General features: G+C 43.4%; 1 pseudogene; it reads left to right on the forward strand.

Moving 5' to 3' along the window:
- The first annotated feature begins 5999 nt into the window (after nucleotides 1-5999).
- On the forward strand, nucleotides 6000-22861 carry LOC145393331 (uncharacterized; annotated as a pseudogene).
- The last annotated feature ends 2671 nt before the right edge of the window (nucleotides 22862-25532 follow it).

Raw genomic sequence — 25532 nt, forward strand, 5'->3', positions numbered from 1 at the left:
GCCGATGATTCCACCCTTCACGTTTCACTATCTCCTCAGTTACTTCAACAAACAAGGGATGAAGATATGGCACATTTAATGTCTGACTTGGATCATATCCCTGACTGGGGTGAAAGTAATCTTGTTTTAAATGCATCAAAAACTAAGTTCTTACGTCTTTCGACCGGTCAAAATGTTCCTCAGGAATATCCTCTGATTTTTAACAATACCCTACTCAAGCCTACATCATTTTTTGATATACTTTGGGTTTCATTTTCTAGGGATTTAGCTTGGAAAGATCATAATACTTCTCTTGTAAAATCTGCTTCCAAGAGATTGGGTGTGCTAAGATGACTCTGTGCCTTCTTTTCCCCTGGACAGTCGTTGACTTGATTCAAGGGTTTTATTCGTCCCTGTGTAGAGTACAACTCTCATGGGTGGGGAAGCTTCCCACATACAGTACAGCTCTTCTCAGCAAGGTGGTATCAAAGGCTGTGTCTCATTAACTCTTCTCCTCTTGGTGGTTTCCCACCTTTGTTTCTCCGCCGCACTGTTGCATCTTTATCTCTTTTCTGTTGCTATTTCAATGGTCACTGCTCCTCTGAACTGCCTGCTTGCATCCCACCACCACTACGGAGGACACGTAGCACCTTTCTGGCAGAAAACTCTTATCCACTTTTTGTCTAAATTCTCTAATGCAAGAGTTAACCATTACTCCCAGTCCTTCATGTATGCAACTGGTCAATTCGGGAACTGTCTTTCTCTTTCTTTATATCCTGCTGCCTATGATCTCTAGTCTTTTAAACGGAATGTGTTCAGGCATCTCGAAGTGAACGGATCTTGAATTTGGCTCTCTCTTATTATCCGTCCCCTCCCGTGAGGGGTTCGCTGACGGGTAATGTTTTCACTCGGTTTGTCTGTTTGTCTGTCTGTCAGTCTTTTAACAACTTTACACGAAAACTACTGGTCCGATTTTAATTAAAATTACACAGATGATGGGAAATGACTTTTTGATTACCTGATTAAATTTGAGGCCAAAGTGGGCCAAGGGCCAGGCTGTAGGCCCAAAAAATGTAAAAGAAGAATTTTTTTTTGTTACTTTTTTTCAATTTCGTCATATCGACATGAAACCAAAACATAAAGATGCATCTTTCAAATCTGCATCCTATAACATGCCTCATTACATCAGGAGGGTCACCCCCCGCAGGTAGCATTAAGGGGGCCAAAGTCAGGTGGGTCGTACCTGAACTTTCAAATAGGCATATAATCGTCAATTTTCACTCGATTTACTCCAAATTTTATATGTGACATCTATGACTAGATGTCCTGTTGTTTTTATGCGTCAGCATTAAAATGACTGCTGAGGACGGGTTTGCTGTGCCTTGTCACCGTTTTTTGTTTTGTTTATATTTTTCCTTGGAAAGTAGAATCTTGTGGGCTTCTGGCTTGCATTAAGAAATTACTCTGATGCAATATATCCTTATATGTGTCGGCAATACTTTTTCTCATCCCCTTCCCTGTCATTACTATCATCTTAACGTATTGCTATTATCATAAGAGGACTTGATAGGATTAAGAACCAACAACATGATAACACCAAAACAGGAGAAATATGAACATCCAGCGAATTGGCCATATATCTAACCATTCATCATGCAAGCTTTAATATTACTCGGCGCCACCCCACAAGCTAATCCATTACCAGTAGTATACCTCACTTGTTTAAGGCGCTTTTATTGCACCTGTTGGGTTGCACGGGCTTTGGCAGACTACAAATTATTAAGGAAAGGTAAAGCCCTGGCACACTACATCGCGATACACATCTCTACATACAAATTACACACACACACACACACACACACACACACACACACACACACACACACACACACACACACACACACACACACACACACACACACACACACACACACACACACACACACCTATACATATACATATCATCATCAGCCGGTGCAAGTCCACTGCTGAATAAAGGCCTCTCCCAACTTTTTCCACGAATTGCTTAACTGAACCAATCTCTGCCACTTTTGCCTGCAAACTTCTCTATCTCATCTCTTCATCTCCTGTCTGGCCTCTTTCTTCATCGCTTACAGTCTCTTGGAGTCCAGTCAGTCAACCTCTTGCTCCATCGATTATCCCTGATTCTTGTTACATGACCTGCCCACCTCCATTTCTGTTCTTTTATAACTTATGCGATGTCTTTGACTTTAGTCTGCTCTCTCACCCAAGCTAAGCTCTTCCTGTCTTTGAAAGATATTCCCAACACTGACTTTTCCGTTGCTCTTTGAGAAGGGATTAGTTGATTTTCCATCGATTTTATGTTTCCAGGTATCACAACCATACGTCATAGATTGGATTATACATTCATTACATACTTTTCGTTCCATACATAGTGGCAAGCTACTTTTCTTGATGTCTTTTTGTTTACCGAAAGCTTTCCATCAAATTGTAATGCGTCTTTTTATTTCGCTATTTTATGTCTTTCGTTAGCTTTAGTATTTGCCCTAAGTAATTGTATCCTTCGACTTTTCATGACGCTCTTTGGTGTATATTATTGAAACAAAAATGGGAGGGATACAGGCGGGGAGGACGGAAAGGAGGAAGGGACGCATGCAGACAGGTAAATATGGAGAAAGGATACTAGGTGAGAAAGGCTTTGATATAATAGGAAGGTTGAGGGAGGAGAAGGAAGGTAATAAGGAAGTAGCACCGACAGTTAAGGGCAAAGAGGAAAGAATTAAGAATAGAAGCAGAAGAGAACGGCAGGAAGGAAATACAACAGAAAGATAGATCGACAGATAGGCTGAGAGATAGGTAAGAAGGAGGGAAGGCAAACAGACATAATAGACAAACAGAGAGGAAGGAAATAGGACCGGGAGGCAGAAAGGCAGATTAAAATTAAATAGTATAGCGAGGAAAACTGAAAAGAAAGAAGGAAAAGATGTGAAGTAGTAGGACAGAAAGGCAGAAAGGAGGAGGGGAAATATACAGAGAAAGGCATGCAGTACAAGAAAGAAGTAAAAAGTAGGAGCGCAATGAAGCATGTGAAAAAAAATATGTAAAAGAAAAACAGGTAAGAGGACAGGAAAGAAGAGTATAAAAGTAGGAGTGCAACGAGGCATGTGGAAAAAAATATAGAAAAAAGACAGGCGAGTATGCAGGAGACCAAGTAGACATTTATACAGGCAGGCAGGTTGGCACGTGGAAGTAGGTAAGTAGGTGGGCACGCAAATAAACAGATGTAGCCTACCCCGGCATGTCTAGACGGGCAGGCGACATAACCTGCCTGTCTGCCTGTACAGCACACGGGTTTATTGATGCATGCGTGTGGTGCTGGAATTCATTATGCACAGATCACACTGCCACCTCACACACCTGTCTGTCCCTGGCGGTATAAATTTGTCTGGGGCGACAATAATGCTCATTATAATTATTTTACATTATTAGAACCACAGTCTGTTTAAACTAATGGACCTAGGTCAGATTACCAATCTCACTCCTTCATTACTTGCTAGGGTAAAAAAAAAAAAAAAAGCGATTTTTGTATAATGGTAAATATTAAATTTTTTATATCAAGTCATTTTGTTGTCATTTACGCGAATATATTATTTCCATCTAAAGCCGACTCAGTATTATATGAAAGAAGGTATAGATACCAAACATTTTTAAGACTCAGGTATCAAACTTACTTCACATCCAAACACATAGTAAAAATCAAACATTATAAAAAAATAAACTGCTGTACAGCCAGTGACAAAACTGAATAAGCTTGTCTGAAATCAACCTTAATCTGTATGAAGAAATTAAAAGACCTTTAATATCTTGGTTGAATAAAATGTAAAAAAAAGTTAAGCCTGATAGGCATCACCATTCCTTTGAAATGACTTCCATGGATAACACTGAATTGGTTATGCATAAGTTAAAAGAGAAAGAGAATTTGAAAGAAATAAAGTTATGTATGAGCTAAATGGGAAATGTATTTTGAAAGAAAGAATGAGGTGTGCGAGTACATAATACTTAATAGATGCATGAAGTATAGATAAACAGCATAAATCGCGAAATGTCACTCCTTGGTGTGGACGAACTTAATCAGTTAAAGCTGCTGTTTCAGACAGGGCAGCCGAAAACTTATCAGCCTATGATTTTTACAGTTCATTTTAGTACGACAGCATTCGAATTAGTAAACATGTTATCACCGTCAAGTGTCTAATGCAAAACATTACCTAATAAGCCATCATTTGAGAGAGAGAGAGAGAGAGAGAGAGAGAGAGAGAGAGAGAGAGAGAGAGAGAGAGACTAGTGGTACAGTGGGCTCGCATAGTGCGCGAGAGATTGGGCGGTGCACGAGCTCGCGCACTGGGAATTCGCGTACTAGGAATACATAATCTTATGGGAATAATTACATATGGGCGGTACCCCCTCATACCTGGACATTTTTTGGCCCTTAGAGACATAATAAAAGTCATATGTTTCAGACATCGTACTAAAGCTATAGCTACAATAACAAAAATGTGGGTAGTCACCTTAACAACAGTAGACAACAGGCCTGATGACCTTGAATAACAGGGGTTCCGAGGTGCGGCAACACTTACAGCGCCGCACTCCCCACCGCACCTCCCTCCGCACCAACACTTCCCTCCGCAGACTCCTCTTGATCACCTTCCCCAGGAGCATCCAAGTCACTCACTTCGGCCATAAACCCTTCAAAGTCCAATGCTGACACTGATGACATTGCATCCTCTTCATCCTCAACAGGATCAGGAGCAGACAATGTTGATGGTTCCGCTATTTCACCAACTTGAGCCTGCTGTGTGTAGCTTGTTATGAGCATCTGTCTTCTCCTGTTTATTTCTTCCCTGTGCCTGTCTGTGTAGAAACAGAAGAGTTTGTCGATACCAACCAGAAGTTCTTCCGTTCTTAGGTTGCTCACTTCCTGTGCCTTCACCTCTTCCTTGAGCTTATCCACGGCCGCAAGGATCTTGCTAATGTTTGACATACACAGCTCAGTCCTGCCTTCCATCACACTAGGCTGCTCAACTTGACTCTGTCTGGTGTCGGGCTCTGCGTCAGCCTCGTCTATCCGTTGCAATACTTCCTCGGGAAGCTGTTCCTCAGTAGCAGTGTGCACGTCTTGTATGTCCGCCAATGTAACATCCTCGAAACCTGGTACAGCTTGTGCTGCTGTCAATGTTGCTGCCTCAGCATCGGCCAGTGGTTGAATGGCCGTCTCCTGGATGATGCACAGGTGAGGCACGAGCATTCGCCACGCATGGTTCACTGCTGCAGGTGTAATCTGGTGCCAGGCTTGAAGGAGAATTTCAACTGCGTCCTTCACCATAAAGTTACGCCAAAATGCCTCAGCAGTCATGGCATCTGTGGTAGGTCGGGATAGAGGTGCTGGTGGAGATGGAACGGGAGCAGATGCCTCATCAAGGTCTTCGTCGTGATCTTCTTGTAGGGCATGAAGCTCCTCTTGTGTGTTGGTCTTCCTGCGTAGGTAGTCGTACACTTCCTTATGGTAGAAATGCTTCACTGAGGCTATTAGTTCTTGATTGAGTGGCTGCAGTAGCCCTAGAACACATACCTTGGGTCTGACACACCCACCCCAATGGTGTTCACGTGATCACTTCGTGTGTATGGGTGCTGACACACTGCCCCCCCCCAGTACCTTCCTCCCTTGTGTTGCTCTTGTAGAGGAAGGTCATATCTGTCTACTATCTCCTTATCTTTTTTCACTAGACCTGTTTTGGGTCTCACAGACCCAACGTTTGTCTTACCGTACATATGCTTTGTTGGGTTTGTGGGACCCAACGTGTGTGTTACTGATTTATATGAGTATGTGATTTTTATTGGATATTGCTCTTCAGAGTGAAGATGAACTGGAATATATTATTATAATGGCCTTTGTGTGTGGTGAGGAAGATGAACTACCATAATGATTTTTTTTTCATTGTAGGTATTGAATAAACTTCTCCAGTGACAGTAATTACTGAAAAATGGAAAAGAAACAGAAAAGAGAAAGACTTAGCGATGACAAATTGTCTCAGATGATGAACTCCAGTACACTGAGTATTGAAATTGGTGACAATGAGGAATGGAGTACCAAAGAGCTAGAAAAGACTGCTAGTGATGATGAGGTTGAAGATATTATAGAAGGTGAAGTAGTATATGACAGTGACCTGGACCAAGAATATGTCGCTAGATATAGTGAGATAGACACAAGTGATAGTGAGGAGGAGCGGCGACCTCGCAAACGAATGAAGACCTCGACACCTTACAAGAAACGTGTGCCCCGCATGATGCACTCACCTAAACCATCCACAAGTCACATGCCTAGCACTTCTGGTGCCCCTACAGCCTCTCCTGATAGACCTGCTGCCGATCCTGATCCTGTTAGCCCTGCTGCCGATCCTGATCCTGTTAGCCCTGCTGCCCATCCTGATCCTGATAGCCCTGCTGCCCATTCTGATCCTGATAGCCCTGCTGCCGATCCTCATCTTGGTAGCCCTCCATCCCCTCCTGCTGTTAGTGGAAGGCAGCGACGACGTAATGCCTCTGAAATTGTACCAACAGTTGTGAATAATAGGTCCGCCGCATTAGTAGGTGGCTCTGGGTTTAGATGGAGCTCCCATTCCCAGACTGGCACATCTTCACGAACACCTGCATGCAACATTGTGACTAGCACCCCAGGGCCAACAAACCTAGCAAGACAAGCAGACACCCCTGAGATGTGTTTTAGGTGCTATTCACAGATGACATATTAGATGAGATCTGTAAGTGGACCAACAACAGAACTGAAACTGAGGCAGCCAAGTATGCACAAAGAACAGTTACACACACACCAGTCGAACGGATGGAACTGTTGGCACTTCTAGGAGTGCTAATATTTAGTGGCTGTCAGATAGACAACCACCTCTCAACTACAGAGATGTGGGCCTCTGACACTGGTTCACCAATGTACCGCACTGCCATGTCCCAGGGTCGTTTTGAGTTTCTGATGAACTGCCTGCGGTTCAACGACCTTGCTACAAGAGAGGAGAGGAGACAGCAAGACAAGTTTGCACCCATAAGGAATGTCTTGGACCTTTTTATTGCAAACTGTCAGAAATTATACATACCAAGTGAGCACCTGACAGTCGATGAACAACTACTTGGGTTTAGAGGCAGGTGCCCATTTCGTATGTATATACCAAGTAAGCCTACCAAATATGGTAGGGACTTAGAGCCCCTGTTCTCGTTCGAACAACCAACCTGCCAGTCATCCCCCTGTGCCCGTTTTAGTTTGGCTGTGGGTACTGCAGTGTCAGTGTCTCCTACCACACCGCCAGGCTAAGGTCAGCATCATTCATCGACCCACACATCACCACTGCTATTACCACTTCCTACCTCTAGCCTTTGCAGAATCTGAAAGGAGGTTAGTGGAATATATTGAAGGAGGCCAACTCAAACACTCTCACTTAATGTACTGATATGTTAGTGCGGATTGATATGATAGGCCCTGAAGAAAGGTATGTAAGGTGTTGTTCAACATTCCTATGAGTAATACCTTCACTTCTAAAGCTCACACCATAAGGAGGAAGTTGAATTGCAATGTTATTAGCCTGAACAGTTTTAACCTGCGCCGTCCCGGTGACGTGAATTAACGCGGCAACATTGCAAAGTCCCTAATTTGCACAATTTTAAATTTTCGCGAGTGATTTCGCGAGTGATTTTTGGCACGTATACACGGAACACTTTCCTCTATTCTTCTACAAGATGCCAAGCAGGAACAATGCCTTACACCGCATAACCTCTCCCCCCCCTGCACGCCATTGTCTCGGCAATTCACCTGTTACCAGTGACCTGGCCAATAAGGACATTCAGGGCCAGAGTGATTCCCCAATCGATGACAATGTGGAGGACAAAGTTTACATAGCATTAGAGGAAGAAACAGTCAGAAATGATGATCAGGTAATGTGGGAAAAAAGGTCATGAATGGTGATGAGTTAATGAGTGAAACAATGCTTATAATGCCTATATTACTGTTTGAAAACCAATATACTCTTGTACTACATATAAATTCGTACCAAGCTGGTTCTAATATGTGACAATGCATCTAAATACCTGTTGGGTGCAATACCATACCTGGGAAAGGAAGGGACAAAGCCCCCCGTACAGAAAACCTCAGTCACCACTTCACCAAGACCCTCACAAGACCCTACCACCATTGAAACCGTAATGTTACCACTGATAATTGGTTTACTTCCGTCCCCCTCGTGTCTGATCTGCTAGAAAACTGTGGTATGATCCTTGTGGGAACCTTGAAAGCAAACAAAAGGGAAGTGCCAGCCAAGATGAAAAACCTACAAGATCGTGAGTTGGGGTCAAGTGCATTTCTGTACACTAAAGAAATGACCCTGGTGTCATATGTACCAACAACTTCAAAGACTAAGAAATTAGTGCTGTTCCCGTCTTCTTTCCATACACAAGGAACCCTGGGGGAAACAGGCAAACCCTCAATTGTTGAATTTTACAATTCAACCAAAGGTGGCGTAGACACGTACGACCAGATGTGTGCCACCTACTCGTGCTCCCGGAAGACACGAAGATGGCCGTTGTGTGTCTGGTACGGCATGTTGAATGGTGGTGTGATTAACTCCTGGGTTATACATGGCGCAAACCTGCAAAGGGCAGGTGGCAAGGCTTTGAACAGGCGGCATTACATGCAGCACTTGGCAAGGGCTTTCATTTATCCCTGGGCACAGCATAGGCTAAGAAATCCCAACCTTCCACGAAACCTGAAAACACTCATCACGGACGTCTGTAAGCTTCCCACACCAGCCAGTGCTGTTAATGTACGAGGGTCAGTGGTTGCAGAGAGAAGTCATCCTCCAAGGTGCTGCAAGCACTGGCCTGTATCCAAAGACAAGAAGACTTGTTTCTGGTGCCTGAGGTGTGAGACTCCTGTCTGCCAGAGCCACTACTATTCTCTCTGTGTAGACTGTGGAGAATCCGAGGTAAGTGGTCTCCAAAACATGTAAATAAATAAAACCAAGGGAGGAATAAACATCATTTATTGTTCATTTACAGTGGTAAAAAAAAAAAAAAATTATGCTGGAAAGCAAGGGGTATAGCCTTAGGAAGGATTAAATGTCAGGTGGTGTGCATTTACAGGGGTACATAACTGTAAAAATAAATATTATTTCATGTACATCAATTTTTTACTCTGAAAAATTACACCTTTTTTCTCTATCTCCATTACAGTAAGCTGTTGTGCCAGAGGGTTATGGCTGCCCATGCTGATGATCCAGGGACCTGGGAGAGTGTCTGCATAAGGACACCTCTTTTTCTTTCATCGTTCAGGAGTAACATGTCTTCATTTAAAAACTTTTGTAATTTTTTGAGAATTTCGTAGTTTTTTTAAGTCCCCCCTGAAGCATTGAAATTTTCTTTTAATAATGTTATTTGTATATGAATCATAATCTACAATGCTTATATTTTCTTCCTGTATTTTTGGATTTAATAAATTTTGAGTATAAATACTTTATTTTGATTTACCAAAACTGGGTTTCTCACACCCAATGTTTGTGTCACCGTCACACTTTAGGACGTTTGTGTTCTAGGGTTAGTGACGTTGTGCGGGGTGGCAGAAACACAACACGACAATCCTTGTGAAGATCTTCCAGGTATGGAGGGTGACTTGGTGCGTTATCAAGCACAAAGAGCATCTTAAATGGAATGGCCAGTTCCCGACACTTGGCTCTTGCATCAGGGACACACTGCCTCGTTAACCAGTCTGCCATAATGTTCCCGGTCATCCAACCATTTACGGACTTATACCAATACATGCCACTTGCATCCATGTTCGTGAGGTTTTTGTAGCACCTTGGATGTGAAGCTGTGTGTACAACAACTGGCCTCATCTTGTGGCTCCCAGACAGGTTTACAGCGAACATTACCGTCATCTTACACTTCTGGAGCTTGCGACCAGGGGCTTGTTTCTGTATTTTTGCAATGTAAGTTGATTTTGACATGGCCTTGTAATATAAGGACGTTTCATCAATGTTGTAGATCTGGTCCTTGGTGTACTGTCCCTCTTCAATAATCGTTTTAAATATTGCAGGATAGTCTCTCACGGCCAGCTCATCGGCAGAGGCACGTTCACCAGACAATTTCACGTAACGGAGTTCCTTACACTTGAGAAAACGGTCCAGCCATCCAACCGATGCCCTGAACGGTTTTTCCACTTTTAACCTTCGAGATGCAGCCTTGTAAAAGAGCTGGGCTTGGTTCCGAATAAATCTTCCATTGAGTGGAACACCTTCCTTTTCTTTCCGTATTATGAGGGTAGCAAGATAGCGCTCCATTAATATCATAGCACGATTTCCCACCCGCGAACGGCCGTCTAGGTCAGAGGCTCCATACGTCTTCACTACAGCCTTTATGGCTTCACGGTTTTTCCACACAGTTCTCACTGTAGATTCAGCCAATCCCAGGGTTCTCCCGATAGCCGTGTTTCCTTGACCCTCCTCCTTCATCTTAATTATCTTTAACTTGGTGGTGTGCGTCAGAAGTTTCTTTTCTCTTGGGGTTGGAGCCATGGTGCAGCAAAGTACAGGCAGCACAAAAAACATCACACATTGTACACGACAGGTTAGCTGTAGAGAGCGGATCCGCACAGTGCACGAGCCAGGACTGTTATGGCATGCCCGCTCCCTTGTACCCCAAGCTGCGCAGTAGAATGCCTGGGAATTTCTGCGCATCAACATGACGACACGTGATGCGCTCTGTGAGGGGTGGTTGCACATTAGCAGAAAATGGCATTTTTGAGCCACTCCTTGCCTCTGCCTCGCGTTCTGTGCAGTAAACTTGCACATTAAAGGGTTTTTGTTTTTGATTTTTGGTCACTCGTGCACAAGGCGAATCACGCACTGCGATGATGCTCACTGTGCGAGCCCACTGTATGTCATATGAATGTGTAAAGGGTTTCTGTTGTATGGATGATATGATCTGTGCTTTGTGGGGCGAGGGAGGAAGTGAGGTTATAGCTAGTACTACATGGAAAAAGATAAGGGAACTGTTACCCCTCCAGACACTCGGGGGACAAAGGGAAAATGCTGGATGCAGCATGTGAAAAAATGAATGCTCTATGATGGTAACAATTGAACAGAATAGTACAGAGATGAGGAAGGGTGAATGGATTTGTAATTGCTTTCCTGAATGAAATATCTGCAAGTGTATGAAATGCAAATAAACAGCTGAGATCGACTGGGAATTGGATGCTCTGGTTATGCATAGTGGGATGACTGAGCTAGCATGGAAATATGGAGAGAATTAAGAACGAAAATAGAGATACAGGAGGGATTATGTGGAAGATGAAGAATCAGAAGGTAGACTTAACCCCTTCAACCAGGTTAGGTTCCTATTTGGTACGTTCCTCCTATCTGCAAACAATTTTATTCAGGTCTTGCGAGACCTATTATAGTGAAGAGAAAATGTAGGCTGTATCTAACCCCTCCAAAGCGAACATTCCTTCCAGCAGGATGAAAATTGGTTGACGATATCACATAGATAACAGAGAGACCTGAGATGAAGTCTTTCGAAATTAAGAGTGTGAACTGAAATTGTGCCAGAAATCATGTACCACGAAGGGCTGCCATCAGGTGAACAAAGACTGGCATAGTCAGACATGTATAAGCTTTTCAAAGCAAGTGGATAAAGTGAAAAGATTTTGTCATAAAGTATGTGGTAATGGCTTGAGTGCTCCCCTCAAAGGTTTTCAGTCACAGGAACTGATAGCTTAGAGCCCCTGTTCTCGTTCGAACAACCAACCTGCCAGTCATCCCCCTGTGCCCGTTTTAGTTTGGCTGTGGGTACTGCAGTGTCAGTGTCTCCTACCGCACTGCCAGGCTAAGGTCAGCATCATTCATCGACCCACACATCACCACTGCTATTACCACTTCCTACCTCTAGCTTTGCAGAATCTGAAAGGAGGTTAGTGGAATATATAGAAGGAGGCCAACTCAAACACTCTCACTTAATGTACTGATATGTTAGTGCGGATTGATATGATAGGCCCTGAAGAAAGGTATGTAAGGTGTTGTTCAACATTCCTATGAGTAATACCTTCACTTCTAAAGCTCACACCATAAGGAGGAAGTTGAATTGCAATGTTATTAGCCTGAACAGTTTTAACCCGTGCCGTCCCGGCGACGTGAATTAACGCGGCAACATTGCAAGGTCCCTAATTTGCACAATTTTAAATTTTCGCGAGTGATTTCGCGAGTGATTTTTGGCACGTATACACGGGACACTTTCCTCTATTCCTCTACAAGATGCCAAGCAGGAACAATGCCTTACACCGCATTACCTCTCCCCCCCCCCTGCACGCCATTGTCTCGGCAATTCACCTGTTACCAGTGACCTGGCCAATAAAGACATTCAGGGCCAGAGTGATTCCCCAATCGATCACAATGTGGAGGACAAAGTTTACATAGCATTAGAGGAAGAAACAGTCAGAAATGATGATCAGGTAATGTGGGAAAAAAAGGTCATGAATGGTGATGAGTTAATGAGTGAAACAATGCTTATAATGCCTATATTACTGTTTGAAAACCAATATACTCTTGTACTACATATAAATTCGTACCAAGTATATAAATAAATACTGTTTATGAGTGGATAAAATAGTTATCCTCCCATAGAACTCGTTTTCGTTTTCTTTGGTGCCAGCCTGTTAGAAAACCCAGTCAGGTAAGGAAGTACTCGTACCTAAATCGAGTATTTTAAACCTCAGGTGAGTGATTTCTCTATGAATTTTCGATGTTTCTCACCAAAAGTGGATGTTTGAGGCAAAAAAAAAAAAAAAAAGGTCCAAAAACTTCGGGATGGGGCGGGTTAAAAGGACGTCACCGTACTGAAGCGTGTAATCATTTACACCCGAGATGGTGTCACTTGAGCTGAGTAGTATCATGTGTTACTAGCTAGAACAAGATACAATATATATCCACAAGCGGTAAATAATTAATGAAGCTTCTACCCTAAACTCCAACCGTCCCTATTGAAGCAATTATCAAAAATGTCCCCCCAACCCCACTCCAAGCAGACGAATAAGCAGCCACACCCAGCCCCAGCCAGGCCTCCTTCCGCGCGGGTGGTCACTACACACGACGAACTGAATATCTGTGACGGACAAGCAGAGGCCCACGCACGTCCCTCACTACCACCGCCGTCACTGCACAAGTTAAGTGACTCCAGTCTGGAATGCATTTGGTTGGGTCTTTCATTATAAAATGCAGTGTAGCAAAACACACTAAATATGGAACACTCTGCATTTGACACACTAACAGTGGAAGCAGTTATATTTTTTGTTAAAACGTATCAAACAACCAATACACAGAGTAAACTGACTTATTTATTTTCGTCTTTGAGATGAAAGCAAGATTTCGGAGACTTGGATGATGTGTGAGCTACTGTGAGGCTCATTTAACTTTTATGATAAGCATTCTTTGTTCTGTGTGTGTGTGTGTGTGTGTGTGTGTGTGTGTGTGTGTGTGTGTGTGTGTGTGTGTGTGTGTGTGTGTGTGTGTGTTCTGCCTCACCCCACTCTTTAGAGAGGAATTTGATGATGCTGGAAAATGGAGGACTGACAAGGAGAGTGTACGCGAGTTATGAGATTGAAAGAAGAGAGAGAAACCGAGAATGAAGAAGAGAAATACAGTGTAACGCATTATGAGGGACGGTGGGAATAGTGGTCGGTACTGAGTATATAAGGATCAGAAAATATCCTGAAAATTCTTCGTGATTGTCAGTTTTTATATGCTAGAGAGAGAGAGAGACAGACACGTATACAGACAGATATACAGTACATCGACAGATGGGCTAATAGATGTAGGATAATGATGACTTGAGCGGTGAGGTAGTAGTTCCTTGCAAGTACCGCATACAGATGTTGACTGTCCAGCTTCACTAAACAGCCAATACAAATTCTCGCTGCCGCTAACAATGCCGCTCCAACTCACCACGTTCCCACACTAAGAGTTATATTTACACCCCTAAGTGGACACAATTACTAGGCATTCGGCATGAAGGAAACCAGAGTAACTTTTTCCAGCACGACAGAAGCAGTAATAATATACGAAATGAAATGATAATTAGAATAAAATATCAAACTAATTTAAGAAGGGACAATGATATTATTTTAGGAGATAGAAGGATTGAAGAGAGTATGGTGAAGCCAACTCTCCCAGACTGACAAAATCTGTCCTGTGAGCATAGCTCGAAAACCTTGCTGGCAGACGTGACGACCAGGGACGTTGCGACATGCACAGCCACACAAAGAACAACCCTCCCCCTCCCCTCTCTCTCTCTCTATATATATATCCTGTCACTCTTGCCATTGCCTTCTAACTGGTTCACCTCCCCACCCCCACCCTCTCTCTCTCTCTCTCTCTCTCTCTCTCTCTCTCTCTCTCTCTCTCTGTATCCTGTCACTCTTGCCATTTCCTTCTAACTGGTTCCCTCCCCTCCCCCACCCTCTCTCTCTCTCTCTCTCTCTCTCTCTCTCTCTCTCTCTCTGTATCCTGTCACTCTTGCCATTTCCTTCTAACTGGTTCCCTCCCCTTCCCCCCCTCTGTCTGTCTGTCTGTCTGTCTGTCCGTCTGTCTGTCTGTCTGTCTGTCTCTGTATCCTGTCACTCCTGCCATTGCCTTCTAACTGGTTCGCCTCCCCTCCTCTCTCTCTCTCTCTCTCTCTCTCTTGCGATAAACGACAGGACCTTTGCATCCCGACTCTCCGCTTGCACACCCTTTGGGCGCATTCTTCAGTAATGGGGAGATAAGTAAATAGATAGATATATAGATTGATAGACTGACAGATAGTTGGACAGATAGGCAGAGAGAGAGAGAGAGAGAAAGCAATATCGTAGTCTTAGTAGGTTCCCTGTCCAGTTCTATATTCTTTACTGTTATAGTCTATTTGATTGACCTGTGCACCTGAGATGTATGGGGCAAGTATGGTGTGTTTGTTTTGCGGCTGCTGATTGGCCGCCGATTGTCACTGAAGTGAAAGCATTCATGTATTGTAGTGCAACATGCGGACGTAGGTGTACACCATGAGTGGATATTACAGTGCAACATGCGGACGTAGGTGTATACCGTGGGTGGATGAAGTGCAACATCCGGACGTGGGTGTACGCCGTGGGTGGATAATTTGCCTCAAACATCACTCATCGTTTTATAAAACTTTATAATCATTTTTTTTTATAACAGTAAACATTTAAAGTTAATTTCGACCTTCTCAGCTTCGGAAATCATTTCATATTTAATATGGCTGCTTGTATTGAAGGCAATTAAAAATTATGTATTAAAAAATGTATGTATTAAGAAATACATGTATTAAAATATTAAAATATGAAGTGTAGATTTTAATCATCGGCGGCCAATCGGCAGCCGCGATTCAAACACACCTTACTCGCCCCATATATCTCAGCTGCACAGGTCAATCAAACATAGTATGGTATCTTTCAGTTGGCAGGTCACTAAATAATTCCAAACATAAACTGCCTCCTGCTCATTACACCTCTTCAGCTTCACCTCAACTCTTAGGTGGGAATTAGAGTTGGGATGATGATGGTGAGTAGAAGGTAGAACAGGATGGGTGAAGTGTATATGACTTCACAGAACTCAAAGCTTAAACTTTTCGCCTCATTCCCCTTTATTTCTCTACCATGACTGTCAGCGGAGTGACTCTATCCTACAAACGTTACGTGAGCGACTTAATTCAGGCGAAGGAAGTTTAGTGCTAAGGGTTTAGATTGTGCTGTTCCGCAATCACTTATGCTTGAATAATGAGTGTTTGGAAGTGTGACCAGTTTTCACTGGGCACTCTGATGACAGATATACATTTTGTCTCTTTTTTTTTTTTTTCGATCTTACCAACTCAATATTTAAAAAATCGCAATTGAGGGTGTAACTCTTTCTATCTCTATCAGTTTCTACATTTGTCTGTATCCATATAATCCCTGTTATCAATGAGGAAGTATCAAGGAAAGCCACAGGCATTATAGTACGTGCTTGTGTATAGATCTAAAAAAAAAAAAAAAAATAACGAAGAACTGGAGTTAAGTAAAACTACTCATGATCTATCTCTACACACACACACACACACACACACACACACACACATTTATGTATATATATATATAAAACATCATCATCCGGACCTCCTTTCCTACCCAACAGCAGGGTGAGAAGTAGCAACGTCCAGACACCCTAAGTTTGCCCAGTTCAATGGGCCACACTACCATTCACTCATCATTCAAGCCCATGGAATCCTGGCTCCATCAGATAGGCCAAAAAAAAAACTTTCACCACGTTCTGTAGCTTGACATATAAGGCTAGGCTATCTATCTGATGGAGTCAATCCAACGCTGTCACGTGAAAAAAGGACGCCAAATCCTGGTAATGCGCTTCTCCACACAAAAGTCATCCAGCCAGCTTAGTTTCTTGTCAGTCCCTTAGTCTCACCAACTTCCATACCTCTCTTCCGCACACACTCATCCACCATATCCCTCCACTTTCTTATTGGCCTACCTCGCCTTCTCCCTCCTTCAGATTCACTCAGATATACCTTTTTCATCACTCTATTGTCATCCATTCTCTTCAAATGAACAAACTATCTCAGTACACTCTCTTCGATTCTGGTGTCCACAGACTTCTTCACTCTGCATCTTTCATGAATCACATTATTCCATATCCTACCCACTCTCTGTACTCAGCATACATTCCTGAGCAGTCCCATCTCCACTGCTCTTACTCTTGACTTTTCATTTTCATGCCACACCATAGTCTCATATCCGTATGTTAATGTTGGTACTGACACTCCTTCATATGAGCCTCGTCCAGCTGCAACACTCAAGCCTCTGTTTTTTATCCAGGCCTTCATAGTACCAGATCCTTTCTTCCTTGTGTCACTCTACTTTCCACTTCTTTTGTACATTTCCCCTCTTTTCTATCACTGTGTCCAGGAATTTGAACTCTCACCAATTCTAGGCTCTCTCCATAACTGGGAGTCACCATCTCTCTTAACTAGGCCCGTGCCAACGACGTACATGTATGTCGGCCCCTATATGCGCAGACAGTGCCAGCGACGTACAGGTATATTGGTGATTTAATATTCGAGTATTTACCAAAATTCGAACATTCAAATTAGGTGCCAAAAAATCGGCTGGGATATTCTCACGCCTTTCTAGGCCTCACCCACCAGGTAAGAATCATCACTGCCCACATGGGCCCGAGTGGGAGCCTGGCACATCAGTCTGATTTTGACAGTAAGTGAGGACCATGGCACATTGTGGCCTAACCCAGCAAGAGATTGACTCCCTCCTTGAGGTGCCCTATGACGGGGAAAGTGATTCCCCATTAGATGCGACATGGTTGACAGGGATTAAATTCAGCCAGACTCAGAATCTAGCAGTGATGGGGAGATACCATCCCCCAGGAAGGGCAATTATGAAAGTGAGGATGGTATCCTCCCATCAGCCCCACGTCCACCACTCCTTCCCACCACCCTCCTTCTCCCTCGATCCTATGATGATTCCTCTAGTAAGGATGAATATCAGGAGGATCCTAGTGCTACCTACAGTCTTCCATAATGGGTAGGATCTCTCCATAAAAGGCCAAAGGCCAGGGAGGATGTTCAAACTATAATATACAAGGTGAGTAGTTCTTTGCTTTACGCACGTGGGGCGAGGTGGATCGTGCTGCCACTGACCTCACAAAGGCCAGAGTAACCTCAGCCCAGCACCTCCGGCACACATGACCTTCCCCTTGGAAATTCCCCACTTCATTTTAGTGCTTCCTTCCCCCTTATTGGTAGTGTGAGGATGAGAGGAAAGGGGAAGGGGAAAGGAAAAGGGAAAGGTAGGGGGAAAAAGTGATAGTCAGGAGGAAGGTGAAGAGGCAGAAAATATTCCGCAGGTGTCTTCTGGTTTTCCTCCCCATCCTGACGACAGGGACGGTGATGGTGATGGTTGTGAGGGTGGAGATGGTGAAGCAGAGGATGAAGTGTCATGGGAGTGGGAGGATGAGAGCAATTTTGTTCCCATTCACCAACGATTTATTGGTGGGGACATGGCAGGCTGTACTGTTCCTGAGTTGAGCCAGTCCTATTGGAGAATCAATTTCTTCAAAAACTTTTTTACTAGAGAGTTGGTTCTCAGAATCTGGATACTTTCTAACACATATGCAGCATTCTGCCGTGGCACAGCCCCACACACACCCCAAAGTCAGCTGTTTGATGTCGACATATGACGAGATGTACCTGTTCCTGGCCCTAGTTCTCTTGATGGGACTCATAAAAAAAAAGATCAGTTACCTTTGTACTGGACTGTGGACCCCCTTATGTCAACACCATTCTTTGGAAGAGTTATCGGGAGAAACAGATTCCAGTACATTCTCAGCCAGCTCCATTTTGACAATAATGAGGACCTCAGCAATGTAGGCAACACCGACAGGATGCGCCGAATTCGCTTAGTGTTTGATCACCTGAGGGTGCGATTCTCATCCTCTTTCTCTCCTTACAGAGACCTGGTCATAGACGAGAGTCTCATGTTATGGAGGGGAAGCATTGCCTTCAGGTAATATATCCCAAGCAAAAGACACCACTTTGGGTTTGTAACTTTCATCATGTGTGACTGCAGGACCGGATATGTGCAGGGCATAGTCCCGTACACCGGTACACAGATGGAAATTACAGGTAGACTGGTAGTTTGTCTGGTGCAGTTGTCAAGACATGCAGCCGTACCTTCATCATAGGCACATCCTGTACCTGGACAGCTGGAACACTAGCCCACTTCTTACTCGGTATTTGCAGCAGCAAGAGACTAGCATCTGCAGTATAGTGAAAAAAAAAACAAGAAAATTGAAAACAGGCAGCACATAGTACAGATGAGCAGGAAACTGCAAAGGAAGGAGGCAATGTTTTTCCAGGCAAATAATATCCTCGCCATTATCTGGCACCACAACCTCGAGGTAAACCTCCTTTTGACGGTTCATTGCCCCCTGATGCATATCACAAAGACCATCGATTACTGCAATGAAAAACGTGTGCACATTTTTTTTTTATGCAAGGAAGAAGGAACCAAATGCCGTGAGCCCGCAATTATTGTTCCTGCCAAGAGAAAAACAAAATACAAGAGAGAGCCAAATTCAAGATCCGATCATTTCGAGATGCCTGGACACACTGTGTTTGAAAGACTGGAGATCATAGGAAGCAGGAAATACAGACAGAGGGAGAGAGTTCCAGAAATGACCTGTTGCATAAATGAGGGACTGGGAGTAATGGTTAACTCTTGCATTAGAGAGTTGGACAGAAAAGGGATGAGAGTTTGCCGCTAGATGGGGTGCTATGCGCCCGTCATAGAGGTGGAGGAATGCATGCAGACAGTTCAGAGGAGCAGTGACCACGGATGTAGCAATAGAAAATATAAAGATGCAACAGTGCAACGAAGAGACAGAGGTTGAAGGGAGTCAGTAACAGGAGGAGAGTTAATAAGACGAAAAGCCTTTTACTCCACCCTATCGAGAAGAGCTGTATGTGGAGAGCCTCCCCACACATGAGAGTTGTACTCCACACAGGGGTGGATAAAACCCCTGTATAGAGTCAACAATTGTGCAGGGGTAAAGAAGGAACGGAGTCGGCTTAGCACACCCAATCTCTTGGAAGCAGATTTTACAAGAAATGTAATATGATCTTTCCAAGATAAGACCCGAGTAAATGAAACCCCAAGCATGTTCAAGGATATTGCAGGATTAAGCTGAATATTATTAAACATTAGTGGGTATATTTGTGGAAGATTTTGTCAGGTTAATAGGTGTAAAAACTGAGTCTTTGATGCATTTAAAACAACAAGATTAATTTTACCCCAGACAGAGATACGAGCCAAGTCAGACATTAGGTGTGCCATAGCCTCATCCCTTGTTTGTTGAAGTAACTGCTGAGATGGACGTTGCGGGAACTGAATAGAAAGGTGAAGGGAGCAGTCATCAGCATAAGAGTGGATAGGGTTAGATGTAAAGCTTAGAAGGTCAATGATGAATAAATGGAAGAGAGTTGGTGATAGGACAGAGCCCTGAGGAACACCACTGTTGATAGATCAAGGAGAAGAACGATGGCCGTCTACAACAGTGGCTACAGAACCACCAGAAAGGAAGCTACAGATGAAGGCACAGATAGAAGGATAGAAACTGTAAGAGGGCGGTTTGGAAATTAAAGATTTATGCCAGACTCGATCGAAAGCCTTATAGATGTCAAGTGCAATGGCAAAGTTTTCGCCAAAGTTCCGAAAGGAGAATGACCAGAAGTCTGAGAGGTAGGTGAGAAGATCGCCAGTGGAGCGTCTCTGATGGAACCCATACTGACGATCAGAAAGAAGGTTGTGACAGGAAAAATGTTTTAAAATTTTTATATTAAGAATTGACTCAAAAATTTTGAGATACAGGATGTTAAAGCAATTGGACGATAGTTAGAGGGTTGGGAATGGTCACCCTTCTTTGGGACTGGCTGAATGAGAGCAAACTTCCAGCAAGAAGGAAAGGTACAAGTTGATAAACAAAGGCAAAAGAGTTTGCCTAGGCAGGTTGTAAGCACAGAAGCACAGATCTCGAGAACAACAGGAGGGACTCCATCAGGCCCATATGCCTTATTAGTACTGAGGCCAGCAATGGAAGAAAATACATCAGCTGAAGAAATTTTAATGTCAGCCATGAGGAAGTCAGAGGGGGGATGCGATGGAGGAACAGCACTGGAATCATCTAAGGTGAAATTGGAGGAGAAAGTCTGAGCGAAGAGATCTACTTTATCAGTAGAAGAAATAGTTACAGAGCCATCAGAGTAGAAAAGAAGAGGTAAGGATGATGAGGTAAAGTTGTTAGAAAGGTTTTTGGCAAGGTGCCAGAAGAAGCAGGAAGAATTCGAGTTGGAGAGTTGAGAGCATTTAGTATGGATGAAATTATTTTGAGCAGAGTGAAGACCAGACTTAGCCTGATTCCGGGCAGAAAAGTATAAAGATGTGATTCAGGGGTGGGTTGGCTCCGGTATCTTTTATAGGCCCTCTCCTGGTTGTGGACAGCATTAGAACAAGCGTGATTAAACCAAGGATTTCTTGCATTAGTCAAAGGATATGAGAAAGGAATGTATGCTTCTATGTCCGAGAGAATAACCTCTGTAATGCGCAAGGCACACTCAGATGGCTCCCGGCCATGGAAGCAATAATCATTCCAGGGAAAATAAAAAAAGTACTGCCTGAGGGCCTCCCAATCCGCAGCTCCAAAGTGCCACAGATGATGTTTCTTTGGTGGGTCCACAGGCCGTACCGGAATGATAGGACAGGTTAAGGTGTTAAGGTTGTGATTGGAGGAGCCCAACAGAGAGAAAAGATTAAGAGTGTAAGCAGAAGGATTTGTAGTAAGGAAGAGGTCAAGTATGTTGGAGCTCTCTCCAAGGCGGTCAGGGATATGGGTAGGGTGCTGTACAAGCTGCTCTAGGTCATTAAGGATAGAAAGGTGTATGCTAGTCACCAGGTGGATCAGTGAAAGGAGAGGAGAGCCAAAGGTGGTGGTGAACATTGAAATCTCCTAAAATGAAGATTTCAGAGAAAGGAGAAATGGATAGAATGTGTTCCGTCGTAGAAGTAAGATGGTCAAAGAATTTTTGATAGTCAGTAGAATTAGGAGTGCAGATATATTTAGCAGAGAATGACAGGAAAGGCGAAGCCAGAGTGTAGAGAATTCAGAAGAACTGAGTTCAGGAACATGAGAACAAGATAGGTCGTTGCGTAAATATACGCAACATCCACCTTTGGCTTGAAATGAGTATAGAGAAAGTAGAAGGATACAGAAAAGGGTTCGCTGTCAGTTGCCTCAGACAGCTGAGTCTCAGTTAGAAGAAGAAGGTGAGGTTTAGAGTAGGAGAGGTGGTGCTCAACAGAATGAAATAGGAAAGGTCGCGAATGTTGCAGAAATGAAGAAGGAGTCAGACAGTGGTTCCAGGCAGCTTGAGTCACCAGGAGAGGGGCGGAAGATGGGGGCATTTATGGTCCTCCCCCCTGGGGACTTCGAGGTCACGTACAGTGCTGCCATGATTTTTAAATTTTGGGAGAGGAAATGAAGTGTGTACTGTGCATGTAGTTTTGTGTTGATAGAGAAACTTGTATTGGAGAGCATGCTGGCCTACTTTCTGTGTTACTGAGACACTGAAAAAGTTCAGCAAAGGGGGATGGTCGGGACCTAGTCCCGAGGACTGATAAAGCTGGAGCTCCAGCTCTCCTTGTCATCAGCTTTCCATCCAGCTTGGGATGACTGCCCTGCTCGACTGGTGCTACAGTCTACTCCTGAGGCTGGAATTGATTGCAATATCAATATGCGTCAGGTAGAGCAATAGGATACAATGATATCGAGCATCGAGTGTGCCAGGCCCACGATGAAGTGGTACAAGAAACTGTTCTTTCACCTGCTGGACGTAACAGTATTGAATGCTCACCTCCTCCACGCCAACATCATAGGATCCAGTGAGACTTTTGAGGACTTCATCAGGGAGCTGTGCAGGGAGCTGATTGGCACCCATGGTCGTGATCGTGGCCCTAGAAAGCATTCAACTGGTGGTGAAAATCCCCTTTACCTCAACGAACGTCATTTCCCAGAGTTATTGGTTGCGCCAGGTGCGAAGAGGAATCCCCAACGCAGGTGTCATGTGTGCCAACACAGCACAGTACTGCCAAGAACACAGTGAAAGGACATGCCTTACCAGTGTGTGGATCGTGGTGTGGGGCTGTGCCTCACACCCTGCTTCAAAGAATACCACACCCTACTCCACTTCTTAACTGCGTGGTGTGTGCGATAAAAGACGAAAGTGAAATGCGCATAACTGTAAATAGTATGTAATGATAATTATCCCATAAGTAAGTGTACTATGATAAGAAACTAGTGTTAGTAATTTTATAATAGTAAGTGAAGTAAAATAAGTTACGTATGTATGTCTGTGTGTGCGAGAAAATATACTAAGTGAAAGGACATGACGCGAATATCTTGCTGTGCGATAAAACTGAACGGTAGTGAATTGAGTGTGAGAGAAAACACACCATGAGTGTATATACTATGAAAAGAATTATGTTATGTGGAAAAGAAATATAATGTACAGTTTAATACATGTGGACACAGACTTTCTTCCTCAGAAACGTAGAATAAGAACTATTACGAACATTATATGGGCAATCCAACTCATTCACTCGCTTGCCATAATGCGCCAACGTACATAACTATGCTTGTGGACACTTCCTATATCATGTATATACCCAACATGAGTGTCCTTGGCTCGAATAGCATAGTTGCTGTTGAAGAACATGCAGAGCTTCTGCCTCCTCTCTCTCTGTGGCGGTGGGGGGCGGTGGAGTCTATGGACGTTAATCCGAAGTTTTCAGCCGCCTGTTCAGGGAGAATCGACCTCAAAATCGACCTAAATGACTTCTGTGAGTACTTTTATGGTTTTTCTCTATGTTTTCTCATCATTTCTAACCTATCTAGCAAAAACAGAAAAAGTTGAAAATTGGCCAGCACCACGGCTCCATGAGGGTCCAAAGTCTGCCGGCATGCGGTGGGTTTACAACCATCAATTTTCCCTTTCTACATTTACTCTCAAGGCACGATGCTCTCAGACTTCTACAAAGCTCCACACTAGTCTACAAAGCCCTTGTCTGGTGTTTGCAAGTAGCACTGCATCATCAGCATACAACAAGTTTGAGATAATCCATCCATCACTATTCATCACCAACGTCATCCCTCTCTCCATGACTCTTGTTTTTACTTCTCTCATCACACCATCCATCTCTCTCTCTCTCTCTCTCTCTCTCTCTCTCTCTCTCTCTCTCTCTCTCCATCCATCACTATTCATCACCAACGTCATCCCTCTCTCCATGACTCTTGTTTTTACTTCTCTCATCACACCATCCATCTCTCTCTCTCTCTCTCTCTCTCTCTCTCTCTCTCTCTCTCTCTCTCTCTCTATATATATATATATATATATATATATATATATATATATATATATTGAAAAACCATGGGGACATCACACAACCTTGTCGCACGCCCACAATGATTGTTAACCAATCACTTACATGTCCATTTATCCTTACACATGCCTCACTACCATCATAAAAACTCTTGACGACACCTAGCAGCTTACCAGCTACACCGTACATGTGCAAAACCTTTCACAATCCTTCTCTGTATACTTTGTCATATTTTTTTCCAGATCTATAAATGCCATAAACACCTTATAGTCCTTCTTTAGTCCTTCTCACACGCCTTCGCCACCTTCTGCCTTACTGCAAATATTTGATCCACACATCCTCTGCCACTCCTAAAGCCACCCTGTTCGTCACTCACTAGGACTTCTGATATCTCTCTTACTTCCTCTGTAATATTTCTTCCATATACCTTCTCTACCACACTGAATAGACTGCGACGATAATTCTTGCATTCACTTCGTTAACCTTTATTTTTGTACAGGGGTACAATCACAGCCTTTTTTCACTCTAATGGCACAGTTTCAATCATCCATGTCTTCTTACATATCTCCAACAAGCACTTCATTTTGCCTTCTCCACAACACTTAATCATCCCTGCATACATCTCATTAAATCCAGCTGCTTTCCCATTATTCAGCAGCTTCACAGCTTTATTCACCTCTGCGAGTGTCACGTTTCCTGGCACTGCAGACTGCATTCCTTCTCTGTACACTCCCCAACCAATGATGTTAACAGTCGCTTTGCTCTCTCCATTCCCATTCACCAGACTCAAAATATTCTTTCCATCTTGTTCTTACTTCATCCCAATGGGTTAATAATCTACCATTTACATTCTTCACACTTTCACATTTCTTTCCACTGTCACCTCTTTCCAGACTTCCTATTTTCAGAGTTATGTGCATTTATTTTTCTTCCTAGATCATCAATTACCTCCTCCATTTTTCTCTTCACTATAGTCTATTTGATTGGCCAGTGCACAGGAGATGTATGGGGCAAGTAGGATGTGTTTGTTTCGCGGCTGCTGATTGGCCGCCGATGATGTCATTGAAGTAAATGCATTCACCATTCATGTATTGTAGTGCAACATGCGGTTGTAGGTGTACACCGTGTGTGGATATTATAGTGCAACATGTGGACCTAGGTGTACACCGTGGATGGATGCAGTGGAACATGCGGACGTGGGTGTACACCATGGGTGGATAATTTGCTTCACACATCACTCATCGTTTTCTAAAACTTTATAATCAAATTTAATTTTCTTTGATAACAATAAACATTTAAAGATAATTTTGACCTCTTCAGCTTCGGAAAGTTTTCCATATTTAATCTGGCTGCTTGTATTGAAAGCAATTTAAGAATATAAATATATATGTGTTAAAATAAGAAGAGCTGTAGATTTAAATCATCGGCGGCCAATCAGCAACCTCGATTTAAACACACCCTACTCGCCTCACACAGCTCAGCTGCA

This window comes from Coenobita brevimanus, chromosome 24 (genome assembly GCF_032717465.1).
Source record: "Coenobita brevimanus isolate Jiangsu-jjx chromosome 24, ASM3271746v2, whole genome shotgun sequence".
In the NCBI taxonomy this organism is placed as follows: Eukaryota; Metazoa; Arthropoda; class Malacostraca; order Decapoda; family Coenobitidae; genus Coenobita; species Coenobita brevimanus.